Source organism: Cetorhinus maximus, chromosome 15 (assembly GCF_964194155.1).
Source record: "Cetorhinus maximus chromosome 15, sCetMax3.hap1.1, whole genome shotgun sequence".
NCBI classification, from domain to species: Eukaryota; Metazoa; Chordata; class Chondrichthyes; order Lamniformes; family Cetorhinidae; genus Cetorhinus; species Cetorhinus maximus.
In genome coordinates, this window is record NC_135893.1 from 11,797,244 (window position 1) to 11,807,423 (window position 10,180).

At 42.7% G+C, this 10,180-nt stretch overlaps 1 protein-coding gene across 1 annotated transcript in view; it reads left to right on the forward strand.

Annotated features, from left to right (window-relative positions):
• Nucleotides 1–795: 795 nt before the first annotated feature.
• gpr153 (G protein-coupled receptor 153) overlaps nucleotides 796–10,180 on the forward strand; it is a 97,507-nt gene continuing 88,122 nt past the window's right edge. Inside the window, exon 1 of the mRNA XM_078557885.1 lies at nucleotides 796–993. The gene's annotated coding sequence lies outside the window, so the exon portion shown is untranslated. The remainder of the gene's footprint in view (nucleotides 994–10,180) is intronic.

The window sequence follows — 10,180 nt, forward strand, 5'->3', positions numbered from 1 at the left end:
TTCAGCCCAACAGGTTCATGTTGGCCCTTGTTTCTACAGCAGTATCTTCCCCACCCCTCCACTTTATTTAACCCTATCACTTTGGTTCCTTTCTCCATCATGTGTTTAGCTAGTTTCCTCTTCATTACATCAATGCTTTTGCTTCAGCTATTACTCCCTGTGGTAGCCAGTTCCATATTCTAACCACTCTCTGGCTAAAGAAATTTCTCTTGAATTTCTGATTGGATTTATTAGCAACTATCATATTTATCATCCCTGGTTTTGATTCCCCCTTTGCCCTATAGTAGAAACAGCTTTTCCACTTCACATCAAAATCTTTTAGAATCTTAAAAGACCTCGATCAGGTGATATGTTGCCACGATTGGATTAATAGACAGTGGGCAGGTAGGGCGTTGGGAACGAATGCTTCACTCAACGCTTCTCTCGTCCTATCTTGGAACACTCATGAGAAATGCCAGCTCTGGTGTTCATCAGCGCTCCCAAGACCAATTTCCACAGTAAGTGAACAGGGAAAGCCCTGTGAATGAGTGCGAAGTGCGTTTCCCGAGCATGCGCTTAATAACATTTAAGGGAAAAACTCCCCTTTAGCGTAGGTTTGAGCTTCACCCTATTCCACCACCCCCTTCCTACTTGTCGTGACTCCACAATTACCAATAAACCTTGTCGATTTCCTGATTGCAACCGAAATAGAACTTGCGAAGAGAGAGAGAGGAGGGGAATCACAAATGTCCGGGTTCGTCCCCGGTGCATTTATTTGGATACACGTATGTGTACGAAATGAATGACTGAGTGATTGTAGCGATTCGAGTGAAAGCGAGGAGCTGCTGCTCAGAAACGCGGTACGTGTCGGGTTGATTCCAACGGGATGGATCCCTGTGCGCCGCTCTACTAGTTGGGGGAAATATTGGATCTGCGATTTGTTATCTGAAGGAGATAAAGGCGGCTGACCGTGGCCAGCTGGAGGTCTGCAGAAGCTGAACTAACTCTCTGGAGGTATGTTGGTATGCTTTTATCTAAAATGTCAACAGTTTCTCCTTTCCCTCCCCTAGTTTGCGAATGGTTGTGCAGAACTATTTTTTGCACAGGGGAGAGAGATTCCAACGTGAAGTTCTGGGAAATGAAATATTTGAATGTATTTTGGAGAGGGTGGGGGGGGGGAATGACCGCAAATTTTTGCTCATTTCAGATTGCTGGGAACTGTTTTGAGAGATCATCGGCCCCTTCCAAAAAATATATCGAGTGCAGAGTTGATTCAGCAAATTTAAATTCAGGCAAACGACCAGATAAATACATTTTGCTTTTATCTTAGATAAATACATCTTGTAATGTCTTAAAATAATAGACAATAGGGCTGGAAGAGGGCAGTTGAGAATTTGTAGGAACAGCAGATATTGCATATTAATGTTCACCTCTGGAAACAATTGCAATTATAAGGTAGCAATATTTATTGAATAGAAAATCATTTGGAATTTATTGAACGTTCACGGTATTTAAATGTTTTGAGTTTTCAAACTGAAACGAGCCTTTCTCTTTTGTCCTCATTATTTCCAGTTATTAATATTTCATTTTTTTGTGCTATCTTATCCACTGTGGAACTCCGCACCCTTCAGAAATTAAATGAAATTAGCTGGATCAGTTACACCACCCCCCCCCCTTACGCGTGCCCGAGCTCGTGTGCGCGCGTTAAGCTGGAAGGCACGCCCCCGGATCAGCCTGGTTTTCACGGTTATTGGTCTTGAGGCTCGTGTCCGCGGTTTTCGTAAACGAGTGCGCGCTCCGGTAATTTGCGAGAGTGCGCGCGCACCAGGCAGACCGCCTTCCCTTGGTTGTGGTCCTTCCATGACTGGACCCATCTGGACAGGTAAGGAACTGGTTAAAGGGGACCAGGCCTCTTGCTCCCCCTCCACTCTTCTTCAACAGTTAATAAGCAGGTAAATAATTGCATTTGTTGTGATTTGCACCAGATGAGTGCAAATGGGAAGAATTTTATAAGACAGGTGCCCACAACCATCCACTTGCCCTGTTGCAAGGAGGATGAGTGCTTTAGGTTGGTGTGATTCGCTGATTCATAGTGAATACCCTTTCATTCAGAAATCTATAATCATATATGTTGATTGCTTAATTGTAATGTCTACTGGCAGACCAGAACTGAGGTTAAGACCTCCCAGTCCAAATACTCCTCATCCAATCTAGCCCTGGAGTTGATGATTTCTACTTTTGGAAGATTTCACTACTCCAATTCCAACCTTCTGCTCCCTGAACCCCACTCCCCCGCCCCTCACGGACACTTCTGTTATTTCCAATCTGCATCCTTGAGTTCCACCTTACGCAGCAAATTCCAAGTCATTGTGGAGTCCACATCCTTGCCTGTACTAAGTCCGGCTTACTCACCACTCCAGATATCACTGCCGTCTACAGGAGCTCGTTCCCTTGCCGGATTGATTTTAAAGCTCTTTTCTGTGGGTATAGATCCCTCCCCGGCCTCACCCTACGTTAATCTGTAACCTCTACATCCTTCCTAGCACCTTTCTCAATTATGAGCCTGGACTCCTCTGCAGCCACCCTTCCCCTAACTTCATTAGAGTATCAGAGGCTTCATCTCTGGAATCCTCTCCCTATATCCTCCTGCCTTGATACATCGCTACCTTCTTTCAAAAGTTCCCTCAAAGTCTGCCTCTTCAAACATGCATTTGGTCATCTTCCTATACCACCTAATTCTGTTTGCTGTGCAATTAATACCTTTGTGAAGCAGCTTGAGATGCTTTGCACTATTAAAGGTAATATATATACATTGGAATTGATATTAAAGTTATACTTCCCATTGCAGCTAGCACTGAAGTTATTACAATAAAGCACATCTGGCACTGAATCAATAGCTTCCAGTCTATGACATTGAGTTAATAGCTCCCAGAGCATCAAACATTAAAGTTAATATCTCCCAATGCATGAGACACTGAGGTTAACTCTTCCCACTGTATCAGACTGAAGTTAACTCCTCCTTGTACAATGGAAATCAAAGGTAAAAGCCAGTTGCTGAAGTCAATATGTTAATTCCTCAGTGCAATTGGTATTGTGGTTAATAGCTTCCAGTGAATCAAGGCTGTAATGTTGGATCTGTCATGTTGGGTACCGGCTTCTGGCAACAAGCATGGTTAGTACTCACTGGCATCTCAGGTTGCAATTTTGTATTGAGAACCATGGGTGATGAGTCAAGGTACGGAATGAAGAACAGCCCTGAAGGGGAGAAGAATAAAAGGGAAGGAAAGAAAAGTCAGAAGGGAGTAACACCAAGCTCAGGTTTTCATTTTAGAATGGAAGAAAGACTGAAGCAGGTAAGGAGGTTCGGGCAGAAATGAGTAGAAGATGGTACAATAAGTCTTTGCTGCAATACATTTGAGGAATCAAGGATGATTGTGAGATGACACAGGGTAGAAGGTGAGATTGGTCAAGCCACTTTATGGTCCTGGGGTTAACATTCAGGTTGGAAGATGTCTTACTCGATCTTTTTAAGATCTCTGAGGAAGGAGGTTTCAATGGAGTTGTGACCTGAGGCAAAAACAGAAAGAGAAAATGAAATCAGTGCTCACCAAACCTTTGCTTGAAGTCGGTGCACTGAGTTGTGATGATGAGACCCTGAGTTGTGATGTGTTATTGTGTGAACAGCTGTGTTTCGACATGGAACTCACCAGCTAGGAAACACCTGCTTGGTTGGCTGGTAGGAGCCATTTGACAGGTTGCATTAGTCATTGTCACTGGGACAATGCAGGCTCTGCCTGCAGAGCACATTATGCAAAAGCTGAATGGAATACTTTCTGATGTAAAAGACACTATGTAAACTACTGTGGGCATCCCTTGAGATGTACATGATGGGATACTGTATAAGTTGTCAAAGCAAATCCTTGAGGTATTATTAAGGAAAGCTGCAGAGCGATACCACTTTGATAGCCATTGCAATATACGATATAAATTGTTCAGGGTAGCCTTCTCTCTATGTATACTGTGATACTATACAAATTGTTCAGGGTAGCCCTCTCTCGAAATGGTTTGGGTGCTCCTCATTTATAAGATCCTTTTGCCTGCCTGTTTAGCCTTGTTCCTCACAAACTGTGTATTAATTTGATCATTGTCAGCTCAGCTGAGAGCAGCATTTCAGAGTGTCTCTGGAGATAAGTGCACAGTGTCTTCAGTGCTTGACTCTGGGGATTATTGGCTATGGAAGAGTGTTTCTGGCTGAATTCCAGTGGAGGGACGGTGTTGAATGGGTGGAACTGCGGAGTTAGCTGATTGATCAGCTGTTGCAGTAGCTTCTGGTTTTGTCAAGGTGATGAAAGAAGTGTGTTACTGGACAAGAATTGGGCAATGAAGTCATTGCAATGAAGTGTACAGCCATCTGAGGACTTTCAGTTATCTGTCAATTGCTATTCTCTGCTAGTGCAGCCCCTTCCATTATGATGGATAATTGAAATCCCACTGTAAACTGCTCAATATACCCCTTGCTGGGTAAAATATACTGCTCAGGGCATCCTTAATCCTGTCTATTACCAGGTACTGTATAACCTGCTCAGGTGATCCTCCCACTCTGTATATTACCTGTAATACCTGAGTATGTTATTGGTTAAACTGATAGGCCACTCATCATGATGGTTAAAATCCTTTTAATGCATCTGGTTCTGGTCACCAAAAACAAAGTAGTCAATCAAATGATTAGATGCCTTGAAGAGTAAGGACACAAGGCTTCTGTCGAGGGTCTGATTCATGAGGGAAAAATGAGAGAAATTTGGGCTTTTCACCCTGGAAAGGAGGAATTAGTCAGGTGATCTTGTATAGGTAGATAAGATAGTTAAGGGAATGGAAAAAATAAACCCAGAATTTTACTTGGCAATAAATTGCCAGAGTGGAATGAGGGAGCACAGACTCGAATTAGAAAACATTAGAAGTCACAAAAGGCTTAATGCTGCAGAAAGCCTAGAGGGTATAGACCGTACAGGGGTGAAGTAAAAATGGAAATTAGGAAAGCAAAGGGAGGATACAAAAAAATATTGGCAGGTAAAATCAAAAAAAAATCCTAAGATATTTTACCAGTACACTAAGAACAAGAGAATAACTAAGCAAAAGGCAGGCCCTATCAGAGATGTACATGGTAACTTGTGCGTTGATGCAGAAGATGTGGGCAGGATTCTCAATGAGTACTTTGTCATGGTCTTCACTAAGGAGAGGGACATTCTAGTTAAAGAGGAGGAGTGTGAAATATTAGATACAATAAGCATAATGGGAGAGGAAATACTGGAGAGACTGTCATCCTTGAACGTGGATAAATCACCAAGGCCGGATGGATTGTATCCCAGGCTGTGTTGAAGGAAGCCAGGGAGGAAATAGTGGATGTTCTGAGGATCATTTTCCAATCCTTACTAGATACAGGTGAGGTCCCAGAGGATTGGAGGTCTGCAAACGCTGTTCCATTATTTAAAAAGGTGCGAGGGATAGGCCAGAAAATTATAAACCGGTCAGCCTGACTTCGGTGGTGGGCAAATTATTGGAACCAATTCTGAGAGACAGGATAAACTGTCACTGAGAAAGGCTCGGATTGGTCAGGGACAGTCAGCGTGGTTTTGATAGGGGAAGAACATGTCTTAGTAACTTAATAGAATTTTTTGAGGAAGTAACGAGGAGGATTGATGAGGGTAGTGCAGTGGATGTTGTCTACATGGATTTCAGTAAGACATTTGACAAGGCCCCACATTGCAGACTGGTCAGGAAAGTGAGACTTTATGGGATATAAGGGAAGGTGGCAGGTTGGATCCAAAATTAGCTCAGTGACAGGAAACAAAGGGCAATGGTCGGTGGATGTTTTTGCGAATGGAAAACGGCTTCCAGTGGTGGTCCACAGGGCTCAATGTTGGAGCCCTTGCTGTTTGTTGTATGTATTAATGATTCAGACTTAAATATGGGTGGCAGGATTGGAAATTTGCAGATGACACAAAAATTGACCATGTAGTTGATAGTGAAGAGGATAGCTGTCGACTCCGGAATGATATCAATGGTTTGGTTGAATGGGCGGTGAAGTAACAAATGGAATTCAATCTGGAAAATTGTGAGGTGATGCATTTGGGGAGGGCAAACAAATCAAGGGAATACTCAATAAGCAGGAAGTTATTGAGAGGGGTTGAGGAAGTGAGAGACCTTGGCGTGCATGTCCACAGGTCCTTGAAGGTGGCAGGATAGGTGGACAAGGTGGTAAAGAAAGCATATGGAGTGCTTTCCTTTATTGGACGAGGTATTGAATACCAAAGCAGGGATGTAATGATGGAACTGTATAAAGCGCTGGTTAGGCCACAGCTGGAATTTTGTGTACAGCTCTGGTCACCACATTACAGGAAGGACCTAATTGCCCTGGAGAGAGTGCAGAGGAGATTTACAAGAATGTTGCCAGGGCTCGAAAATTGCAGCTGTGAGGAGAGATTGGATAGGTTAGGGTTGTTTTCCTTAGAACAGAGGAGGCTGAGTGGTGACCTAATTGAGGTGTACAAAATTATGAGGAGCCTAGATAGGGTAGACAGGAAAGACTTGTTTCCCCTAGCTGAGGGGTCAATTACCAGGGGGCATAGATTTAAGGTGATTGGTAGAAGGGTTAGAGGTGACATGGGGAAAAACCTTTTTTGCCCAGAGGGTGGTGGGTGCCTGGAATTCACTGCCTGAGTTGGTGGTTGAAGCTGAAATGCTGAACTCATTTAAAAGGTACTTGGATCTGCACCTGAAGTGCTGGAACCTGCAAGGCTACGGACCAGGTGCGGGAAAGTGGGATTAAAATGAGCGGCTAGCTTTTTTTATTTCTTCTCTTTTTGACCGGTGCAGACACGATGGGCTCTAAGGCCTCTTTCTATACCGTAACTTTTCTATGGTTCTATATATTCTAATATTAGAATTGATATCAGGAAATTCTTGTTCACACAGAGTGATCAACATGTTGAATTAAACCTCCAGACAAAGCAGTGGAGAGAAAAACCTGGACTCTTTGAAGGGACAATTGAATTCTGTGCAGGGGGACATTAGGAATCTTCTGGATAAATGAATTAAGATGCCTGAATGGCCTTCCCCACCATAATCATCTCGTGTACAGCAGCTGTTACGAATGGCACTGTCAATATTGGACACCTTGGGATGTGAAGTTTGAAGTTGAGAGTCATTTACCATTGACAAAAGTGACAAAGTGAGTCCATGATTTGGAACTCCAGGAAAAGCTGTTGTCACTATACCTGTGGGTAGGTCGGCATTAGTTTAGTCTTAGTAGAGGGTTTTTAACTGAGCATTGCATTCTGAGGAAGCCCTATCACCATTCCACACCCTATGCTTGGAATAAATGCCAGCACAGGTCACGCAGGCCCACCATTCACAGGAGATAGTGATCCTAATGAAGGAGGGCTAGAGAATAAAACCTCCTGTAAGAGGGAATACTTATTGCTTGCTTTTAATTCCTAGTTTCCTGCAATTATGAAGAACCCTATACAAGGTCTACAGGAAAGGATTTCCTTTATTTATTTTTTAAAAAGAATTTTTTAAAAATCTGCAATGCTTGAAAAGGAATTTGAAAACATACTCCTGTTAAAATAGGATTCTGACTAGTTGGGTGGTTCAAATCCTGTCTGTGCTGGATCTTTCAGCATGTTAAAGGATGAGCCTGCTGAAATCCTCACTCTCGCTTTTGTTACCTCTAAATGTGACTATTCCAATGACCTCCTGGTCACCTTGGCTGCCCAAACCTGCATCAAGTCCCATTCAAGCATTACCCTTGTGCTTGTTCATCTACATTGGCCCTTAGTGAAGCAATATTACATCTTCAAATCGCTGCATGGCCTCATTCCCTCCGTAACGCTAATCTTCTTCAGCCCTACAATCCTCCAAGAGGTTTGCACTTCTACAACTCTGGCCTCTTGCGTATCTCTTATTATAATTGCTCCACCATTAGCGGCTGTGCCTTCAGCTGCCAAGGCCCTAAGCTCTGCAATTTGCTCCATAAACCCCTCTACCTAGCTAATTCGCTTCCCTCCTTTAAGTCGCTCCTTAAATCCCACTTCTTCAACTGTCCTAAAATCTTCCTTTTGTGGATCAGTGTCAAATTTTGTTAGTTCACATGCCTGTGACATGCTTTGAGATGTTTTAATGTTAAAGGCACTGAAGTTGTTATGAAAAGGGAGACTGGCCACATACCGTGATACTGGTTCATGCTCACGACGATCCACAGGAAGAGCTGTCCGATTCAAAGGAGGTATCTGACGGAGAAGAGGAGCTAAAACTCATCCCCAGAAGGAAGGCCTTAAATCAAAGATTGTCAGCACCAGCCCCCTTATACACTCCCTGCTGGTCAGTTGTAGGATAACATGAACCCAGAAAGGGTGAAGGCCAGATTTTTCTCTTGAATGATTCCAGGTCTTCTAACTCGACCACCATCAAGAACAATATCTTTATTTCTGAACTATAGCCATCGTTTTTCAATATGCATGCATTGAGGAGTAATAAGAGGGGGAAAAAGAAAGATTTGCATTTATGTAGCACCTTCCGTGAAGTTCAAATTCTCAAAGTGCTTTACATTTTAAATATCTTTTAAGGTGCAGTCACTGTTGTAATATAGGAAAAGTTGCAGCCAATTTGCACCCATTGAGGCCCCACAAACAGCAGTGTGACAATGATCAGATAATTGTTTTAAGGGTGTGTGGAGATTTCAATGATGAATCTGTCCTTGTATAAAAAGGAGTGAACGCTGCTGACATTTTTCTAACGAGTTGCATTTTATTTTCTCTCCCGGCTTTGCGCCATACTTTATTCTTAGCTGAGGAGGTGGGCAGAATGACCTTTACTCAGTCCTGTCAGCCAGTGCCAACTGCAGTGTCAGGTACTTGGAGGTATACAAGAATAGCCACGGTTAACAAGAGACATCAAATTTTACAGCACAGCAGGATACCATTTAGCTTTGAAGGAGCAATTCACTTAGTCTCATTCCTTGACATTTCCCTTGTAAAATTGAAAAAGTCATCTTCAAATATTTATTCCTTTAACTTTTAAAAGCAATTTGACTGCTGTTTCCATCTCTGCTTCTTATGGGGGATTACATATCTTAATAACTGTGTAAAAGAACTCTCTTAATCTCTCCCTTCATTATTTTGGTGTTCTTCAATTGATCTCCTGCAGGTATTAGCTTGTTAATCAGCTGAAATAGTTTCTCTTGATTTACCTTTATCAGCACCCTAAATGAACACCTGAACACTTTCATCAGATCACTTCTAACTCTCTGATCGAATGTAAAGGTCCTCAATTTCTCCAGTCTCTCTTTGTAATTAAACTCTCCCATCTAGGAACATAAGAACAGTGGGAGGCTATTCAGCCCCTCGCGTCTGTTCCATCATTCAATTAGATTGTGGCTGATCTGCGTCTTAACTCCATCTGCCTGCCTTGGTTCCACATTCGTTAATACTCTTGCTTAACAAAAAAAGAGCAGTCTCTGTTTTGAAACTTTTCATTGACCAAGCCTCAACAGTTCTGTGGGACGGACATTTCCACTCCCCTTTGTGTGAAGGAGAACTTCCAAACATCACCCTTGAATGGCCTTGCTGTAATTTTGAGGTTATGATCCCTGCGCACACCACCAGATGAAATTGTTTTTCTCTGTCCATTCTATCAACTCCTTTAATCATCTTAAACACATTAATTAGAACACTCATTAATCTTCTCTGTTCAAGGGAATAAAATCCTACTCGGCAATCACGACTTAAGCCTTTTAGCCCAGGTATCATTTCTGGGATTGTTTTTTTATTTTCTATGGGATGTGGGTGTCACTGGCAAAGCCAGCATTTATTGCCCGTTCCTAATTGCCCTTAAAGACAATGAAATCTCATATCATTGCCCTTGACATCCTTTCTGAAGCAGGACACCCAACTAGCTCTTTCCTCTTTCCCTGTGGTAAATAGCTTGACCTCTGTTTTCTGACAAAAGCATGCCTGGAAGCTCATGAGACACTCTGATCAAAGCTCCTGCGTGCCATCCCTTGGAACAGTGCATTGGAACTCAGCTCCTGTGCTTCAATCCCTGAGTGCAGTTAAATAGAGGACTCTTTTATTCCGGCTTTTAAAATTGATCTTTGTCCTGGCTATGGGGCTGATAGTAATGGCTTCAAACCTGATTTTTATAG